The sequence below is a fragment of the Prosopis cineraria genome, unplaced genomic scaffold (genome assembly GCF_029017545.1).
Source record: "Prosopis cineraria cultivar Desert tree isolate PC_DT_omini unplaced genomic scaffold, ASM2901754v1 PC8, whole genome shotgun sequence".
In the NCBI taxonomy this organism is placed as follows: Eukaryota; Viridiplantae; Streptophyta; class Magnoliopsida; order Fabales; family Fabaceae; genus Prosopis; species Prosopis cineraria.
In genome coordinates, this window is record NW_026555339.1 from 16,587,472 (window position 1) to 16,608,474 (window position 21,003).

General features: G+C 34.0%; 1 pseudogene; it reads left to right on the plus strand.

Moving 5' to 3' along the window:
• Positions 1-21,003, plus strand: part of LOC129317386 (alpha-L-arabinofuranosidase 1-like) — a 37,488-nt pseudogene continuing 16,485 nt past the window's right edge.

Genomic DNA, 21,003 nt, shown 5'->3' on the forward strand with positions numbered 1-21,003 from the left:
ATGCAATGCCCTACGTTGCATATAGATGTTCGATCTGGAAGGCCTATTCCCGAACATTTTCTTGGTGCATTTTTTGAGATGAGTATGTAGTGCAATACTAGAGTTAGTACGTTTTTGTGTGTGTTTGTGTATCATGCCGATGGTTAACCACTTGTTTAATAGGAGATTAATCATGCTAGATCTGGAGGGCTATGGGTAGGACTTGTAAACAATAGAGGTGATTGTAAAACTTGGTTTCCTCTCTAAGACTATTTTTTTGAAACAAAAATCATATTCAGATAATTAAACATGAATGTATATTATTGTGTTAAGGTTTTGAAGCCGGAGGTGCAATGTTTCCTTCAAGTATTTCTCCATGGACAATTATTGGAGATGAATCAAATATATGCGTGACTACTAAACTTGCTTCTCTCTTTCCTTGCAATAAGGTTGCTGTAAAATTGCATGTCCTTTGTCATTCTCCCAATAAATGCCCTCAAGGAGTTGGTCTCTTTAACCCAAGTTTTTGGGGCATGGCATGCTTATAAATTCTTGACTTTTAGTTATGTATTGTTATATGATTGCAATATTTTAACTCGATCCAAATTGACTAATCTTTTTTCTTTAAAATAGAATATTGAGAAAGGGAAGAAATACAAAGTGGACTTCTTTGTCCGTTCATCAAGGTCAGTTGAGCTAAAAGTTTCATTCACAGGAGCAAGTGGTCAAGAATTAACATCATCTAACATCAAGTTATTGATCAAAGATACTTTCCCCTTGATTAATTGCCATGTTCCATATTATATTTAATGTACATTAAGTAGCATCCATATAGAGCATGATGGATTATATGTGTGTGTAGGGCTTTTGCAAAACATGTTGTGAAGTGGAGAAGAATTGAGACGGTTCTCGAAGGCACTAGTTCAGACTATAATTCAAGTCTCCCAATTACAACAACGCATAAAGGAGAGATTTGGTTAGATCAAGTCTCAACCATGCCCATAGACACATACAATGTATGTAATATTTGAAATGATAAATTTGATCACATAAAAGGGTGACTTTTACTCTAACAACGATCTCCTAGAGGTGAAGGCATGCCCCACCTCTGCAGAACACATATCGATAGAAGTAGGGCTACCTTCTTTTCTCTTTCGTCTTCTTAACCTAAAGTGCACTTAAAGAGATTTTGTTTCTATTTGGTATTTTCTCTCACCTAGCATGACTAGGATTATTTTTTATATTTTCCTTCAAGGACATGGATTTAGAAAGGACCTTTATCAAATGGTTGTAGGCTTAAAACCAAAATTTCTTCAATTTCTAAGTAGGCATATGTAGTAGGGTGTAAATTAAGAGGTATCTTTAAAATGACCATTCAATGTGACCTCCTTAAAAATTCATCGCTCCACCATTTGATTGTATTAGGTGGAACTTATGTTAACGGGGATTGTTTGAGAAATGCATATAGATGGAAGGATACCATCGAACCATAGGAGAAGAGGCTAGGTCACTTTAGTGATCTATGGGGCTATTGGACTGATGATGGCTTTGGCTTTTTGGAGTTTCTTCAAGTACATGCTTTTCAATTATTCTTCTCTTCATTGAGTTAAACTTATTCATATACGAACATATCAATCTATTGCTACAATTTTTTATATTTCAGCAACTTGAAGAAGACCCTAGTGCCTTACCAGTATGGGAATTTAATGTTGGCATTAGCTGTCATGAAGAAATTAATACAACTAATATAGGGCCTTTTGTACAAGTATAATTTATCCTTCACAATTTCATATGATGTTCTTAAATTAATCCTTATTCATTTTCTTGATGTTCTTAAATTAATCCTTATTCATTTTCTTGTTGGATTGATTTTGTTTTTCATTAATGTTTATAGGAAGCTCTAGATGGGATTGAGTTTGTAAGAGGTCCTCTCACATCAAAGTGGGCAAGATGTAATGACCTTAAATTTTAAATTGAAAAAAATTCTCTCAATGAATATTTTATTTAAATAAATTTTATAGTAAGTAGAAATTGGTAGTTTAGAGGAGGAACTCATGCTAAAAATTCTCCTGAGAATCCAAAGTTCAAATTTTTCTGAGTAAAAGTTTAGTTTTAAAATTTTAATAAAATCTTGTGTCCTTCCTTTTAATTCTCGTGCCGTTCATTGTAATTTTCTCATGCTCTTTTTGTAATTTGCTCCAATGTTTCTTTTGGTTCTGATTCAGTTCTTTAGTGTGAAGAAAAACAGAGTATCACGATATTTTTTCTCACTGCTATCATATGGTTTTCTAAATGCTCATAGTCGGTAAGGGTGTTCAAAACCGATCCAAACCGAACGGACCGATCCAAACCAACCCAAATCGAAAGGAACCGATCAAAACTGATCAACAATCAAGTCTGCTTCGGTTTTTAGGATAAGAAAATCGAATGGTTTGGTTCAGGTTTCGGTTTTGAAAATTAAAAACCGAACCAGACCTGAACCAGACCTGATTAACAAAATATTATTTATTTATTTATAATATATGTAACCTTAATTTCAATCCAAATAAACCTAAACCCCCTTATGCCTTACCCAGCCCATTACCCAATAAATAATTAGTAGCCTACTTCCCAAGCCCAAATGAGATCAGGAGAGATCATTAGGCTCAGTCAGACCCAACTTCACGTCATGCTCACGCTCACGCCTCAGTCCTCACGGTCACGGATTCATCACGTCACGGAGTGGTTCAGCTTCAGTCTGGCCAGAGAGAGTCACGACTCACGAAGACACCAACGACTCACGACCTGCCTTCCCTTACGTGTGGCTCACACTTTAGGTTTAGGTTTCCTTAATGCTTGAGCCAGGCTTGCACAATATGCATCACACAGATAGACACACACAGACTGCAGAGAACCTCAGAACCAAGCCAAAGACGACGCAGAGCCAGAGATAGACAGAGTCAGTCTTGGACGACTGACGACGGACACGAACGTAAAGTCCAGTACCCAAGTCGCACACAAGCCACAATCGTCGGCCACTCACAGCATTGCACACAAGCCATAGCCGTCGCCCATCAGTCACTCACAGCATTGCAGACCAAAGAGTTCATCACAGAACAGAGTTCACCGTCGGCTACTAAAGTTCGGTTTTCACTTTCTGCAGTTCCACTTCCAAGTCACGCACACTCACACAGGCCACAGCCGTCAGCCACTCACGGCATCCTAAAACAGAGTCTACTCGAGTTCAGCTTCTACAGTTCCACTTCCAGGTTCGAGCCACAGTCTGAATCACTTTCTGGATTTTACTTCCCTATCTCAGTTGCCTGGACTCTGGAGCTTTGGTTGGTGTAATAATCTTATTTCCTAATCCCAGCCGTTGCCTGATTGCCTTGCCACTATTCTTATTCTTATTTTGGTGTTTAGGTTGACTTAGATTTATAAGTTATATGATGCGTTTGTTGATAAAAGATTGTTTCCTAATTAGGTTGACTTGCTCTACAATTGACAAAAGATTATTGCTTTGATTTTAAAACAATATAAGTAAGTGGGACTGTGGGGTAGACCGGTAGAGCAAAGAGACCAAGAGGGACCACTTGTTTTGTTTTGATATCATATCAATGATATGCACATGAATACAATAGGTAATAGAGTAAACATAATTTTTAACTTTTTTAATAAAGAGGATAGCATATTGTCTTTTTAATAGAACAACTTAATTTAATTTACTTTATTAAATTATCTTTCCTTTCATAATATAATGCAGGATTATTTGTCTTTCTTGAGAGGCCACTTGCACAATGCATATCCTAGAGTTTCAATATGAGTGAAAATGAGGTAAATGTTTTATATAGTATTTTTTTTTACAAAAAGCATTTAGTATCATATTTGATTGATATAATTGCTTATGTTTTTTTCAGCAAGAAACATATATGGAGTTGATGGATGTTCATGATGATGATGAGCAACCTAAGAATAACAAGCCGGAATTGATTAACAATGCTCATGTAACTATGGATTCAAATCAACAAAAAGAGAAAGAGAAAGAGCAAGAGAAAGATCAAGAGCAAGAGAAAGACAAAGGTGAAAAGCAACCAGAAAATTCAAAAGTTACAGGTAAAAGAAAACCAACTAAACCTAAATCTTGGGTATGGAGTCATTTTACTTTGATGGAGGGTTGTGATCCTGAATTTTCAAGGGCCACATGTAATTGGTGTGGCTTTGATTATACTTGTCATAAAAAAAGAAATGGCACTTCTAACATGGTAACACATTTAGAAGAAAGATGCAAGAAATTTGGTGTTAGAGATACAGATCCTAAACAACCTGAACTTTCCTTCCAACCAAAAAAAAAAGAAGAAGGAGAAGGTTGTGGAACTAGTTTGAAGGGGGTGACATTTGATCTTAATTCTTGTAGGCAAGCTCTTGCTAGAATGATAATTGTTGATGAGTTGCCTTTTAAATTTGTTGAGAATGAAGGTTTTCAGTATTTCATGAGTATTGCACAACCTCTATTTCCCCTTCCATCACGTACTACAGTAACTAGAGATTGCTTGAGTCTTTACTTGTCTGAACAAGCTAAGTTGAGGAATGTATTTTGTAAATCAAAACAAAGTGTTTGTTTGACCACTGATTGCTGGACATCTTTACAAAATATGAATTACTTATGCCTCACTGGACATTTCATTGATGATGAGTGGAAATTGCATAAAAGAATTTTGAACTTTTGTCAAATTGCTGATCATAAAGGTGAAACTATTAGTGAATTGATTGAGAAGTGTTTGTTGAGTTGGGGAATTGATAGAGTTTTTACAGTTACAGTTGATAATGCCTCAAGTAATGACACTGCTATATCTTATGTTAAAGATAGGATACTTGATTGGAATGGGCACATTATGAAAGGAGAATACATGCATGTTAGATGTTGTGCGCACATCTAAATTTAGTTGTTAATGATGGGTTGAAAGAGATTGGTGATACTTTAACAAGAATTAGAAATATAGTTTGATATATTCGTGCATCACCATTACGGTTCCAAAAGTTCAAGTCTTGTGTAGAGCAAACAAGAATTCAAGAAAAGGATATTGTGAAGTTAGATTGTCCTATAAGATGGAATTCTACTTACATGATGCTTGAAAGTGCCTTGAAATTTCAAAAGGCATTCAAGAGATTAGAAGAAAAGGATACTACTTTTGTAATTGATAAGGAAGGACCCCCAACCATAAAGGATTGGGAAAATGCACGTGTTTTTGTCAAATTCTTGAAAATATTTTTTGATGTCACTAAAAAAGTCTCTGGCTCATTGTATGTTACATCTTCTCAATATTTTCATGATTTTTGCTTGGTAGTAAAGACTTTGAATGATATGTGTCTAAGTGATGATCCTTTGTTGAATTCAATGGCAAGGAAGATGAAACAAAAACATGACAAGTATTGGGGGAATGTTGATAATTTGAATATGATGATCTTTATAGCTGTGGTACTTGATCCTAGGTACAAGTTGAAATTTGTGGAGTGGAGTTTGAAAAAACTCTACGATGAAGATATGGCTGAATATTGCACTAGGCAGGTGAAAGAGTTGCTCTTCAAGATGTATGATAGATACAAGTCTTTTCATGGCCTTAAAAAAAGTTCAACCAATACTCAATCCCAAGTGAAGGAAGGTGTTTCCTATGATGATGGTGAAAAAGATTCATTTGCAATGGAGTTTGATAAAGTTATGAATGAAGATGATAATGTTGAAAATCAATCAGAGTTGGACCTCTACGTGATGGAGACTAGAGAAAAAACAAATCCCAAATTTGACATACTTAATTGGTGGAAAGTGAATTCATCTAAATATCCTGTCATTGGACAAATTGCTAGGGATGTATTAGCCATGCCTATCTCCACTGTAGCTTCTGAATCTGCTTTCAGCACTGGGGGTCGTATACTAAATGAGTATAGATGTTCATTGGGTATCAAGACAGTGGAAGCCCTTATTTGTGCAAATAATTGGTTTCGATCTACTCCATTAGCAAGTGATGTTGAAGAGAAGGTGGATGAAATTGAAAAAATAGAAATTGGTAATATTTTTACAATTGAAAGTGATGTTTATTTAGTTTAATTATTTATTAGATTATTCATTGCTTTGACAATTTGTTTTATTATTATAGATTTTGGTGTTGTCACTTTAAATGAAGATGATGATAATTAGCTATCAAGATCTTCTAACCTCTTTTTGTATATGTAATTGGTAATATTTTTATAAATTGAAAGTGATATTTATTTAGTTTAATTATTTATTAGATTACTTATTGCTTTAATAATTTATTTTATTATTATAGATCTTGGTGTTGTCACTTTGAATGAAGATGATGATAATTAGCTATCAAGATCTTCTAACCTCTTTTTTTATATGTAAGTACTAATGTACTATATAGTATATATGTGTCAATTATTTTATTTGTCATAAAATTATTCTTTTTATTTGGATATTGACTTGTTTTCTTCCTTCATTTCAGGTGTTATGCCTCATATAACAATTGATTGATGCTTGAGATGGAATGATTTTTTTTTTGGATAATTTCAAGCATATGAATGTCTCTTTTTAGTTTAAGGACAAGTTGTAATTAAATGTCAATTTTTTTTTGGAATGCTAGTCATTTGGTATAGTTTAAGTGAATATTATGATAGATATTATGATATTGAGAAATGATTGCTAAAGACATGAGGTTATATAAATTGTATGTGTTAAGAAATGAGAATCTAACAATTAGTATCATCTTATTGCTTTAGATTAAGACAGCAACACTTGGCAACTTTTTGCTTTCTCTATGTTTGAATAATTATTGGCTTATCACATGCACACCTTGAAGGAAGTCAATGATTAACATGTTCTTTTTTATTTTCACAAACTTCCAGCTCATAATCAAAGGCTTGGCCTCATTGTTGCCTGTCGTTCTCATCACTGTAAGAATGGAAAAAACAAGATGAGTTAGTGTCAACGTGAGAAAGTGAAAAAGAAAACAATGATGACAAGGATTTGTCATAATGGAAAGAGAATAAGAGATTACATTATATTGACAACTATATTATAAACTTGGAAAGCTAAAATGTTAAAAATAGAGAAAGAATGATAAACATAGACCATGATGGGCGTTGGTCTGCTGGATATGTTGGTCTAAATTACAGTATAAGTATATAATAAATATGCCCTAGCTTCCTGACTCATTTAATTTCCTTCCTCCCCCATGCTGCTTTCGAGGATATTTGTCCTCTAGTTTTGTCCACACAAAAAGACTTAAACCAAGAGTTTCATATATTCAATTTATTTACAAGAAATATTTGTTTAGAATTTTTTATAGTTATTTTTCGTTATATATTACACGTTAAAATATAGATATGTAGATAAATATTTTTAAATGACCTGAATAAAAATTCATAACATTAAATAATTTTAATTCTAAACACTATTACTAATATCAATTTTTATGATTAATTATTGTTATCATATTAAAATTTTATTATATTTTTATGCCTCTATTTATAAAAAAAGGAGTCAAAAAAATTAGGTTTAATGAATATGGATAAAAAAGAAAAATAAATAAATAAATTCATTAAAACTTGATCTAAACATTAACCAAACCGAACCAAACCGAACATAAAACCGAACCAAACCGATTATAACAAAAACCGATAAGGTCCCATTAATAAGTAAACCGATTGGTTCGGTTCGGTTTGGTTTTTGCCCAAAACCAAACCGAACCGAACCTATGAACACCCCTAGTCGGTCCATTCCTCTAGCCCTTATCAACATCCTTAGCTCGCTGTCAATTGAGCTTTCTCACTGTTCCTGTTACTCTATCTATGGTCATCCTCGTCGTCCTCGTTTGCCAGCCACAAGGGGAGTTGAGTTGCTGATTCTTCCCTATCATCGTTGTTGTTTGTGTCATCGTGAGGTGCGTATCACTTCACTTCTTTTCATGCCATCGATCTGTGTACTTGCTGCTGCCTTCTTCCTCTTCACCGTTTGATTTCGTCTGTCACGTAAGGAAGGAGGTTGAAGTTTTCTGTGGTTTTCTCTGTCTTGTGGCTGTCGGTGGTGAGTAGGCAACTAGACTTCGTTTTCTTTATCCTCATCTGCTGAACGTCTTTGTGTAATGGAAGCTTAAGGTCTTCTTCTTCTTTTTCGGTCCATGGGTTCTGCTGCTTCTCCTCCTCTTTGGACAGCTGGGTGGCGACACTTGGACTATTCTTCGTGTGGTTCTTGAGTCTGTGCATGGCAGCTAATGTTGCACTTGGGTAGAGGTAAAAACACTAATTCTTCCTTCTATTCCTTCGAGTTCAATAGCAACGTGCATCATTCTCTTTCCTTTATTGGCCGAGGGTGGTGCTCTGCTTTTCAATATCCCTATCATGCGATTGGTAGTAAGGCTTAGTATTGTTTTGGTAAAGATTAGGTGCTATTCTTCTTATTGTGCCGAGCTGAAAAAAAAAAAAAAACACACACACACACACACACAGAACTTGGTAAAGAAACTAGATATTGGAGATTATGAATTTTTCTTGGATGCTTGCCACATAATTTAGTTAATTGTAAATGTTCTTATAATGCTTGTAGTAATGATTGAAAGAAGAAATTGGTGGAAAAAATTGTTAATTTTATTGTAGAACCTAGAGGAATTATATAGACAAGTTAAGAAAATATATGTTTTCATATAATGTGTAACTTAATCTACCTATTGAAATTGTACAACACCGAGAAGGAAATTATTAGACTAAAGAGTAATTAAAATTTTGTTAAGTTTGGAATAAGAGTTATGTCAATAGTTCGAATGGAATGCTATCAAGTATTTTGAATTACTTAATAGAAGTTAATAGTGGATTCAATGAGAATACAAAGGGTTATTGAAGAGCTTAGATATTAATTTAACTTGATCATTAAAGACAGAAAAAAAATCATAATGACACAAGAATTATTGGGTTTATGTGTTAGATTAATTTGGGGACATTATTGGAGTAAGCAAGTAACTGAGGGAGCTTGAATATAAAGTTTTTCAAAACTTTTCAGGAGAGTGGGTAGTGTTCCAAATTAATTTTTAGTAGTATTTATGAAATCCATTTATTTAAATTTTATTATTATTTCTTTACAAATTTTACAATATTCATATTAATCTTATTTTACAATAGATTTATTTATGGATATGTGTTAATTTTACTAAAGATTTATATTGTTGATAAGCAATGATTGAAGAATATATATGATAATTGGTATTATTTCTCATAAGCAGCTTAATTGTTTAATTCTACATTGAAATGAAATTTTATTCCAATGATTCATGTGTGGAGGAAATAATAATTAATTTGAATAATGAAAAAATGATAGCTAGACAATATCTAAAAGTGAAGATTTTGAAACTATTTTTCTTACTCCATACACACTTAATTTTAATGAGGGAGACTTAGTTCAAAACGCTAGATGCTAATAGCAATTTCGTTAGTCCTTAGTGTGTCATGATACACCTAGCTAGCAGAGTGCTTGTAGGAAATGCTAGCCTCGTGCAAAGGCCAATGCATGTGGATCGGAGGGATGGTAATTCGTGAGTACTATACTCATGTTTGTTTTCGTGGCCCTTGTGTCTACACTTGATACACGGCTCTTGCTGCGCTTGTTTCGTGGCTTTTAGCCAAGTTTGATTAGTTACTTACCCTTATAGACTGTGTGTCCATGCTTGATTGATTGTTTTCTCTTGTGAACTATGTATCCACGCTTGTTATTTATTCTAATAAAGCCCTTCTAAATTTAATTTAAATTTATCAGTTATCTATTAATCTTCTAAAAGTATTTTATTGAACTGCACTATTATTAAAAATGTTTGTACTTTATGAGTTGTATATGATTTTTAAAACAATTATGTGAATTTAATAGCAGTTGGTTACTTTTGTAGTTACATCATTGAGAAAACTTGTTGTTTATTGCTAGTTTACATATATGTTTCATTAGTTTATCAAGTCATTTTGGATTAAATTGTTAGTTACTATCTTTATAAGTTCTTTAAAATTTACAGGAACGCTACTCACCAAAAATTTTTTTAACCTCAAATATCGTAGCTGATCCTATATTTCCTGTGGATCATGAGGGACCCTATTACTTTTTGAAAAGAGGAAGCACGTGGTGATTATTCTTTTTGTTAAAGATTTATATTGTATTTTGTAAATCATAAGTTAGTGCTCCATATACACCATAGTTAGGTCCTAGTCTTATTTTATTATTATGTGAATTGTGAAATGGAGCTAGTCTCCATGCTGGTTTGGGTGACAGGTTTTGTTGTTGTGAAAATTTTGAGAGGTCTAAATTATAAGGGAGATTCTACTGAAATTTCTACAAATATTTAAAACTTACAAACCTTATTATTATATATAACTCACATATATTGATTGTTTTTAGCTTAATATCTTGTTAATCAAGGCTTATAGATTATGAGTTCACTTTATATTTCATGCCAATCATACCTTTAGTATTGGGGGTGTGACACAAGATAAGGGCTTCCTTGGGACACCCTGAACCTTTTGATCTTCGGTATGCTGCTATTAGAAATGAGGACTATGGGATGTATAGCTACATAGGAAACTACCTTAAGTTCTATAATGCCATAAAGCATTACTACACGGATATTCACATAATATCGAATTGTGATGCGGCTGCTGCTCCATTAAATCATCCGGCGAATTTGCTTGATTTCCATGTTTATACAAGCTCTAAAGGTATCTTCTCAACGTATAACAAATTTGATTCTTTGAATCGTGTTGATCCAAAAGCATTTGTAAGTGAGTATGCTATTTGGCAAGAAGATGCTGGATTAGGAACCCTCTTGTCTACCTTGGGTGAAGCTACGTTCCTTATGGGATTGGAAAAGAACAGGTTAGTTGTTCTCTTGATTGTGAAATTTTCTTAATGATATTATTTAGTCGGTTCACAACTTACTTAATCCATATATGCTGACGAATATCCTTTCTTGATGCAACGCAGTGATGTTGTGGGAGTGGTCTGCTATGCACCACTTTTGTAAATATAAATGACAAGAAGTAATGTGTTCAATATTTTTCTTTTTGAGATTTTTAATATATTCATGTACTTGTATAATACAAGATTGGGATTGTATCATTTTGTGCCGACATATGTAGGTGGATACCAGACGCAATTGTATTTGACTCATATCGGTGTTCTGGAATTCCAAGCTATTGGTTACAACAACTCTTTTCATGATCAAATGGAGCTACATATATTAACTCAATACTTGAGGCCCCAACATCAATTGTCACATTAGCTATTGTTTAGGAAAATCAAGAGAACAAAGAGTAATCTGAGAATCAATGTAATGCACAGATGATCCATCTTGCTAGAGTTAATCGAACGCTATATAAATAGGTCATTCTCATCTGAAATCCCAAATATTTCTTTAGGTTGTGAACTTTGATGACAAGAATGCGACCCTTGGTATTACAATTGATGGCTTGGACTCAAATGCGAATCCCTCTGGATCAACTTTTACATTACTCACATCTACCAATGTCAAGGATGAGAATTCCTTTTATAATCCCAAGAAGGCATGATACTTATGTAATTCTAACTATTGTTTCATCTTTCATTTATAGGTAAACCATAAAAGCTTTAAACATTGGAAAATAAAGAAATGATATAATCAATGAGCCACATGCTATTCACAGTTCGTGAATACTTTGGTTCTTTTCTTAAATTTTATGCAACGCAATGGCCCTAGCTGTAAAATATTAACTCTATAACCGCTAGTAATATTTATAGAACATGCATTCGGATCATATTTTACACTCCATATAATAAACAAGGGTCACCTACTTGGAGTGAAATGCTTATTCCAAAGTCATTCTCTCACACAAGTTTTCGTACTTCAAATGTGTAGGTTGTACCGCAGGTGGATCTTCTTCAAAATCCTCGCCCTAGTATGACTGTTGTACTTCCTCCAAATTCAGTGGCTTCATTTGAATTTTCAAAATGATCGACCAACTTGAAAAATATATGAAAATGTTCACATATTGGACAAAACTAGAATATGTAAATGTAAAAATGTAAGACAATAGATGTGCGTGCATGTGTGTGTGATGTGTGTATTGCTTTTTTTATTACTAACCATTGCAAAGCATTAAACAATGTTTTACTACTTCCTCCGTACGGTTATTTATTCTTTGTCACCATAATTTCCCTTTTCATGTTTATACTCATAAATCATTGTGTTCTCAAACAAAATGGCATCATTCAACATAATTTGTCTTTTTACTCTGCATGACATGGAAGTAAATGCAGTTATGTGACTAATTTTTTGAATAACAAATAAAACATTTATAGGAGATTTCAAGTTTTATAAATATCCTAAAAAATTATATGTTAGACATAAATGTTATAAAAACCTGTAGTTATATTTTTTGCGTTTGTTAGATTTAAATGCTTCAATTTTTCTCACCATGGCTGTGTGTTCAACATCTATCTTCCATTTTCAAAAGATTCAACGTAATTTTACATTCGTTGTGAATGTCATTATCTACGACTTAACATAGCGCTATAAAAAAATTGGTCGCATAAGGAGATGGAAGTAACCAACGTCAATTGTCATATTTCTCAATTTCTGAAAATTAAGCATCATATTATGATCTTGATATGGCTATATATCCTCCTTTGAATGAGTTTCAAAAGAACTTATTCATCATATAATGTACAGACTTAGGCTCATATATTAAATTCAAAGATAATAGAGCCTTCAACTAGGATTAAAATAAGAAGACTTAACATATTTTAATTAGATAAATCATAAATGATATGGTGCTCTCGATCTGCCCAAAAAATTTCGTATTATAGGAGAACATAATTTACCCACATTGAATATTATTCTTGGTCAGGGAAAATATTGGGCCAATGTAAACCAGTAGGCCAAAGGAGATTACTAAATCTTGTGAAGGGTAAAGGGCAAGTTCTCAAATTTGGTAATTGATCAGCACGCTTGGGCCAATCAAGAATAAAAACACCAACCTAAAGTAATGAGATTCTCTAAAGGCAAAGATAAAGATTTATAAGACGAACTAGGCAATCATATTTCGCATAAGGTGATTGACTGCTAGATGATGCATCAACAGCTTATATGTATTTAGCTTTAGACTCACACCTAATGACTTCATTCCTGAAAAAATACAATGAAAATATTAAAATACCCGTAGTACATAAAACGATCCCTTACAATTTTCTTTATATATATATTAGCCAAACCAATTACTCCACTGGAGGAGTGAGGGTTTTTACCTACCCAAAAGCTTAGATGCATATTTTACACTTGGCAAAAGCACAATTTCCAATAACATATAGCGAACTGATTGTATATACAAAGGAAATCTGAACAATTCATTTAAAATTAATTATATCAATATTTCCCTAATAACATTTACACTTGCCAGAAGCACAATTCCCTATAAAGAACTGAAACTTCTGTATATAAATAGTTCCACAAATTGGATATGAAGAACGAAAACTCAACAATTCATTTGGCAATTCCAACTTCTCCATCCATGGATGAAATTGGAAACAGAATCACTGAGCTTTTTCATGGCCAAGCCCAATTGTGCAAGGTCATGTATCTTTGGATACCTTCTTTATCTCTCAAGTGTGCCATTGATCTTGAAATACCAAACATAATCCACAAGCATGGCCAAGCTCTCCTTCTTTCTCAGTTGGTGACAACTCTCAACGTTCCACCCTCTAAAGCTACCTTTGTGAAAGGGCTCATGCACTTGCTGGCTCACAATGGCCTCTTCACTATCATCGAAAACGACAACACTGAAGAAGCATATGATCTCACCACTGCATCACAACTTCTTGTGAGTGGCACAGACCATTGTTTATCTCCAATGGTTCAGTTGGCAACATATCCTTCTATGATTGATTTGTATCATCACATGGGGAAATGGATTCGTGGGAAGGAAAAGAAAGTGAGAGAGACATTATGTGGCATAGGTTCTTTTGACTTCCTTAAACAAAACCCAGCAGATATGGCAGTGGTCCAAGAAGGAATGGCTAGTGATTCGAGATTCCTTAAAGTGACATTGATTAGAGACTTGGATTCTGTTTTTGATGGATTGGGCTCCATCGTTGATGTTGGTGGTGGTAATGGGACCGTTGCTAAGATTATCTGTGAAGCATTCCCAAAGTTGAAATGCACAGTGCTTGATCTTCCTGTGGCTGTTTCAAACTTAACTGGAAACACCAATTTGAGTTTTGTTGGTGGGGACATGCTCAAATCCATCCCTCATGCTGATGCTGTTCTGATGAAGGTATCTATATAACTTCAAAACAAATACATTCTCTCCTTAAATTATATACAGAAAAAAAAAACAATTATCTATCAATTTAACATCTTATATCTATAACTCTCCTAGTTTTTCTCTTATGGTGTGATTTTTAGATATTAATTTTAATTGATACACACACACATGCATGCTAGCTCTGCTTTTAATCAAAATATTCGAAACTAACGTTTTGAATATTATATTTTCAAATTGTGAACAAAAAATTCAATTAAGATGCATTGGGGAGGAAGAGAACAAGAGAAGCTCACTCAATGGACCCTATTAATTAACAATCTCCCCATTTGCATAAATTTGTTTGATTTTTTCTTTTTTTAAAAAAAAGTTGACGTCCAAATTTTCATACCACGTCAAGAACTATTTCAACTAGCTAGGATCAGATTTATTATAATATGAAGCAATGTCATGTTAGCTAAACGTTATAAAGTGCATAAAGTTATAATTTTAAAAAAAAAATGAAACACTAAAGGGATGCTAAATTATTATATTCTATTTTTCCTCACCATTTCAAATTTTACAGTCAGTCTTACTCGATTGGGATGATGATGATTGCATAAAGATACTTAAAAATGCCAAGGAAGCTATATCAGGCAAAGGAAATGAAGGAAAAGTGATCATCATAGATATGGTGATGAATGAAAAGCATGACCAGAATGAAATGCTGGAAACAAAGCTCTTACTCAACATGATCTTGACGGCTGAACTTAATTCAAAATTGAGATCTGAAGAAGACTGGAAGCAACTTTTCCTCAAGGCAGGCTTCACACATTACAAGATATTCCCTATATTTGGCCTCAAGTCTCTTATTGTCCTTCATCCTTAGATCTGCTTGGAATCTATAATAACTTGTTTTACTTGTCTTAAACTGAATAAATTTGCGGTGGAATAAGAGGAGCTAAGGTATTTTTCTGCAATTGTCATCATCCTACGACAAAAACAACAAATACATCTGTTGTCAATATCCATGCATGAGATTGAATATAGTCTATGTTGTCAAGTGCCATTATCTGCAACATAGCGCTATAAAAGAAACTGGTCGTATAAAAGAATACAGGACGTGGACGTAACCGACACAAACTTCTGCATCACATGTATTAGAGTAAATGTGTATTTTTACCTTTAAAATATTATCTGACAAGCACTCAAGACCCTAAACTATTAATCAGAATAATTTTGCCTTTAAAATAATTAAAATAGAGCATTTTTGCTTTTGTCATTAAATTATTTAATAGTTAAAGTTAGCATTTTCTAACTATCAATGTTAGAAATTTGATTGTAAGGTAAAAATATTATATTTCAATTACTTTAAAGGTAAAATTACTCAAAGCAATAATTTAAGGTGCTAAGTGCTCCTTGAAAAATACTTTAGGAGCACAAATGCACTTTTATCCTATATATCCTCCCCTGCTTGTGATTCCAGAAGTTATGCATCATATTATGTACGGACATGAGCTCATATTAAACTTAACTAGCATTCACCGCCCGTGCGATGCACGGGTGCAATAAATTTTTCACAACCAACAACAACTCTTGTATATTAAATTTGGAGAAATTAATACATGAAACATTAATATCTAATGAGATGCTGAAGAATAATAACATTACACTATAGTTATCTTCAAGACAAATTCCTAAACACCTCTCGGTATACTACATTTGTTGTTGTCTTTCTTCCCTTACTATTACTATCCCCCAATAATATTTTCAAACCTCTAATTGATTTCACTCTTGACAAACCAACATAAAGTTGACCATGCGTAAAAACTGGCCTCGTCAAGTACAATCCAACATATTTTAATGACTGACCTTGACTCTTATTAATAGTCATTGCAAAGGAGAGTGTAATGGGGAATTGTCTTCTTTGCATACGAAATGGCCACCTACTTTCTGAAGGATTCATGTCCATTCTATGGATTAACATTGTAATGACCCCAACAAAAATTTAAACTAAATAAATAAATATATATAGGATAACTTACTTAAAGTGTGTTTATATTAATTTTTGGGATAAATATAACAAGTTAGAGACTTGGTCTAGTGGCAGCTGAGCAACCTTTCATATATAAGGTCCCAAGTTCGAATCTGGAAGAGGCCAAAAGCAGAGTTAAAATTTTCTTTTTGCTGGCCGTGCGAAATTACCAAACTGCCCTTAGCTTCATCTGATATTTTTAACTCTTCCTTCTTCTTTCTCGGTCATTCCAGAGCAGAAGCTCCGCGAGAGAGAGAGAGAGAGTTTCATCGTTCCTTTTCTCTCTGTGTTCATTGGCCGGTGACTGTGGGTGCGTCTCTCGCCTTGGTTGCTGGAGATCGAAAAAAAAAGAAGAAAGAGAGAGATCTGAGATTGGACGAATCTTGCTTAGCCTTTCGTGGTCACTGCTTTCTTCCCTTCCACCGTAGCTGGAGCTGCGTTCGCGTAGCTCATCGTCGCTGGTGTGCTCGTGGCTGGTCCTTCCATTTCGGTTAGGATTTTCCCTGTTTCTACGTCATTCTCCCTTGTACGAGCTCAGCGTTCCACCATGTTAAGTCGTTGAAATGGGTACTGCTGGTTTAGGCTGAGGCGACGCTGACTCTGGTTTTCTTTTCTTCTGAACGGTGCTGCGTCTCCTTCTGTTTCTTGCATCAGCTGGAGAGTTCCGTTTTTTTTCTCCCCTGTTTTGCTGTAGATTCTATCTTCTTTGCTGCCTCTGCCATTACTGGTGTTTAAGGTAAGAAATTTAAGGACTTTTCTTGCTGAATTTATGTGGGAGGGAGAGTTCTGTTTGAGGACTAAAATTATAAAAAAAAATTTGGTGGGTGTTCTGTTGTTGCCTTGACCGAAAAATGTATATATATATATATATATATCTGGACTGAAATCGAAAGAGACAAACTTGGATATATGATTGGTACCTATAAGATGTCATTGAAGGGCTTATATGAGGAGAAAAAAAAAACTTGACCTCTAATTGTTGATGGGAATTATTGGTTTAGAAATTCTCTTGTAGCTTTGTAAAGGAATTTAATTATGGGCTTGCACACAATCATGTGTATATTTAGAGTTCGTTTGATTTTTGGTGAATGGTTAAAGGCTTAGGATTGAGGAGGTAGAAGTAATGCACCTAAGGTAAATGATACAAAGATTGGGAGAAAACTCCTATTCCATGGAAATATTATGGCATGGTTAAAGTTTTATGAAGAAAGTAAGAGAAATTAATGATAATGCTTGAATTAACTTTAAATTATAAATTTGGGTTTTGAGATTTTAATGGTGGTTAGTAAAGGTTGTGTTATAAATTAAAATTTTATATATTTATATTTTATATTTTATAGGGTGTGTGGAAGAACAAGACCCTGAAAAGACTTAAAAGAAGAATACTTTTGGGAGTTAGAACTTCAACAGGTAAGTGAATAGCATTCCTTATAATTATTTATTAAAAACCTTTTTATTGAAATATTTCATTTTTATTAATTATGTTAGTTTTAGAAATTTTGAAACAACGATGAAAGACAGTTACATTATAATTTGTGCATTTTCTCAAGAAATATATTTCTAATATTGATGAAAGCACATTTGCTTATTGAATTTTGAAATTTTCTTGGTTACATGATTAGTACAAGTTTGTACATTCATTATGATGTATCGATTTGGCAAGTTTCATATATTTGAAGTAATTCATGCGAGTTTGATCTTGATAATGAAAGTTTGAACTCAAAAATGATCATTTCCCTCGCATGTTTGAAACGGGATTTCTAAGAGAACTCGAAACAGAACACTGCTGCTAACGGCAGTTTCGTTAGCCCGTAGCGCGCTGTGGTTAAATACTAGCTAGTTTGTTTCGTGAGTTTTATTCTCACGTTTGGTATTCGTGGGCTTCGTACCCGCGTTTGATTTCGTGGCTTGAGCCGCGTTTGGTTACTTACCCTCGTGGGCTGTGTGTCCACGTTTGTTTCGTAGCTTCGACTGCGTTTGGTTACTTACCCTCGTGGATTGATGTGTCCACGTTTGTTTTCGTGGCATAAGCCGCGTTTGGTTATTTACCCTCGTGAACTGTGTGTTCACGTTTGTAACTTGTTCTGCTGAGTTCTCAGAAATTTGAATGTTAATTAGTATGCATTTTCAAAATTTACCTGATTTTGATAAATAATTGGTGTTGTTTTGAGTTTTATGAGAGCAGATTAACTTCTTTTAGCACGATAACATAAATCGTTTTCACTTCATTCTTATTTTACAAAAATGATTATGACTTACATGCTTATAAATTTTGGTGAAATTACTTTCAATTTCTTGACACCATTAATAGAGATTGTCAAGTTAAATTTTAAAAAATTTTATCATGGGAATGCTATTCACTGGAAAAAATTTATTTGGCCTCAGATTGGTTAGCTGACGCCGATTCCACCAACGACCTCAAAAAGGGGCAACTAGCTACAGTGGGTGGATCCTTTTGATTGGTATTGCCACTTTAATGTCAATATATGAATTGTATGTCTTTTTGAATCGAAAGAAAGAGTAGATGCTCCACATAGGTTGTTGATGAATCTTATTTTTGCCTGTACATTGGTTGCTGGCTGGAAGGAGCTATGCTCCTGACTTATACTGTTAGTTGTAAAAAAATTTTTGTTGTAGAATTTTTGGGAGATCCTAGTTACAGGGGAGGTTCTGCCGAAATTTCTGCAAATATGTCAACATTTTAAAAAAAAAATGAATGACATGAAATTAATGTTCATTTGGAGGCTTACGAGAATGTGAGAATGGTTCGTACCCGTGCCGGTCACCCTCTATTTTGGGGCGTGACAAACATCTTTTGATCACACTTTGATCCATTCAATGTTATAGCTTCAATAACTGATTTTCCAAGTTTTGTAATTGTAAGTCGAGTTCCATTGCATAGACCAGTAGCTTGATCAATGTTCCTCAAAAGCATGATTGGTGCCCCGACTTTCAACACAAGTTTGTGTGGAGGTAGTCCAGAGCTGTTTATTGTGTTCAAAAATTCTGTATTGTAGAGATTTTCAAATGAATCTGCATCTTGAGTTGATTTGCAAACAGAGTCCGAACTATAGTATTCAATAGAATCTCCTGGTAGTAAAGAGCACATGTAATCATTGATTTTATTGACAATTTCAATAGTTGGTGCAAGGATTGCTCTCTCATTAAAGTAATTTTTATTTGCTACATTTGATAATAAATCATTGTAAATTTCATTAACAATTGCATGCAATGGATCTATGTAATTGGATATCAATAATTCTGAAGGTATTTCAATTTCTGATATGCCATCATGAGGTAGACCTAGATTACCATCTCCAACATCTAAGAGCCATTGTGAGAATTTCATCAATTTTACATCTTCAATGGCACTTCCATTTGATTTTAGGCGTAAATTTTGTGTCAACCGAAATATTTTGCAAACTTCCCACAGATATGAAGAACTAATACATGCATCAACAATACTTGCCCTTGTACCTTTTGGAATCACCGGAAGTATTTGCCTAAAATCACCACCCATGACAATACACTTCCCACCAAAGGATTTAATACTTTGCATGATATCCCTCATTGTTCTATCTAAAGCTTCAATGCAATACCTTTGAGCCATTGGTGCTTCATCCCATATAATTAGTTTTATGCATTGTAATAATTCTGCTAATGCACTATTATGCTTCACACTACAAAATGAATCTTCATTTATTTGAATTGGAATAGCAAACCTTGAATGAGCCGTTCTCCCAGATGGTAGAAGTGTTGCTGCTATACCACTTGTTGCAACTGTAATAACAATATCTCCACTTGCACGAAGCTTTGAAGTTAAAGCATTCCAAAGGAATGTCTTTCCAGTGCCGCCATATCCATATACAAAGAAGAAACCACCATTACCATCCTCCAATGATTTGATAACACTATCAAATATGTGTTTTTGTTCAGAGGTAAGAGAACTAATTAAGTTCTTTGATTCTTTATCTAAAGCTTGACAGTCATAATTTAATTCTTGCAATATTAGATGGTTGGTGACGTCGACACTATGCATAGTAGATGGAAATGGAAGTGATGGGTAATTTTGCAAGCTTTTCCCATTTTGCTGTAACAAAATTTCAATCTCTTTGAGTGCAGCATTCTCTTTATCTTCATTTGATATAACAACATCTACATAACACAAAGCATATAACGTCTATTAAAAAAAATCTAGGAAATAATTGTAAAATAATAGTTGTAAAAAATTATTAATCTTACTTGAATAAGCATGATTCCCTCTAGGTATATACATCATATCTTCTGATAGAATTGTAGACGTTTCTTTCCACACAAAATCTGGCCTGCTTATGCAACAACATAAGAGCATGCTTACGAACATCTTTCTAAGTAAAATTCCTGAAGCCCAAAGAGATGCTTCCCTGATCGCTCTTACAAACTCTGAGTCATCATCAAGCAATCCAAGTGCAAAACATGCAGCTCTAAAAGTAGGGTAAGTGATACCATCTACAGTCTTGATTTGATCAAATGAATTTGGTCCTTTCACTTTGGTTAGCAAGACTCGAAGATAGTACAAATCTCCAGAAGATGGTGTTGCATGTGTAATTCTACCAACTGCAAATCCTCTTTCCCTCTCTTTCTAGCTCCTTTTCCCCTTTTGATATACATAATAGTGAGGGAATTCAGAATAAGTTAAAGTCTGTGCAAATGTATCTTCCTTATTCATTTTC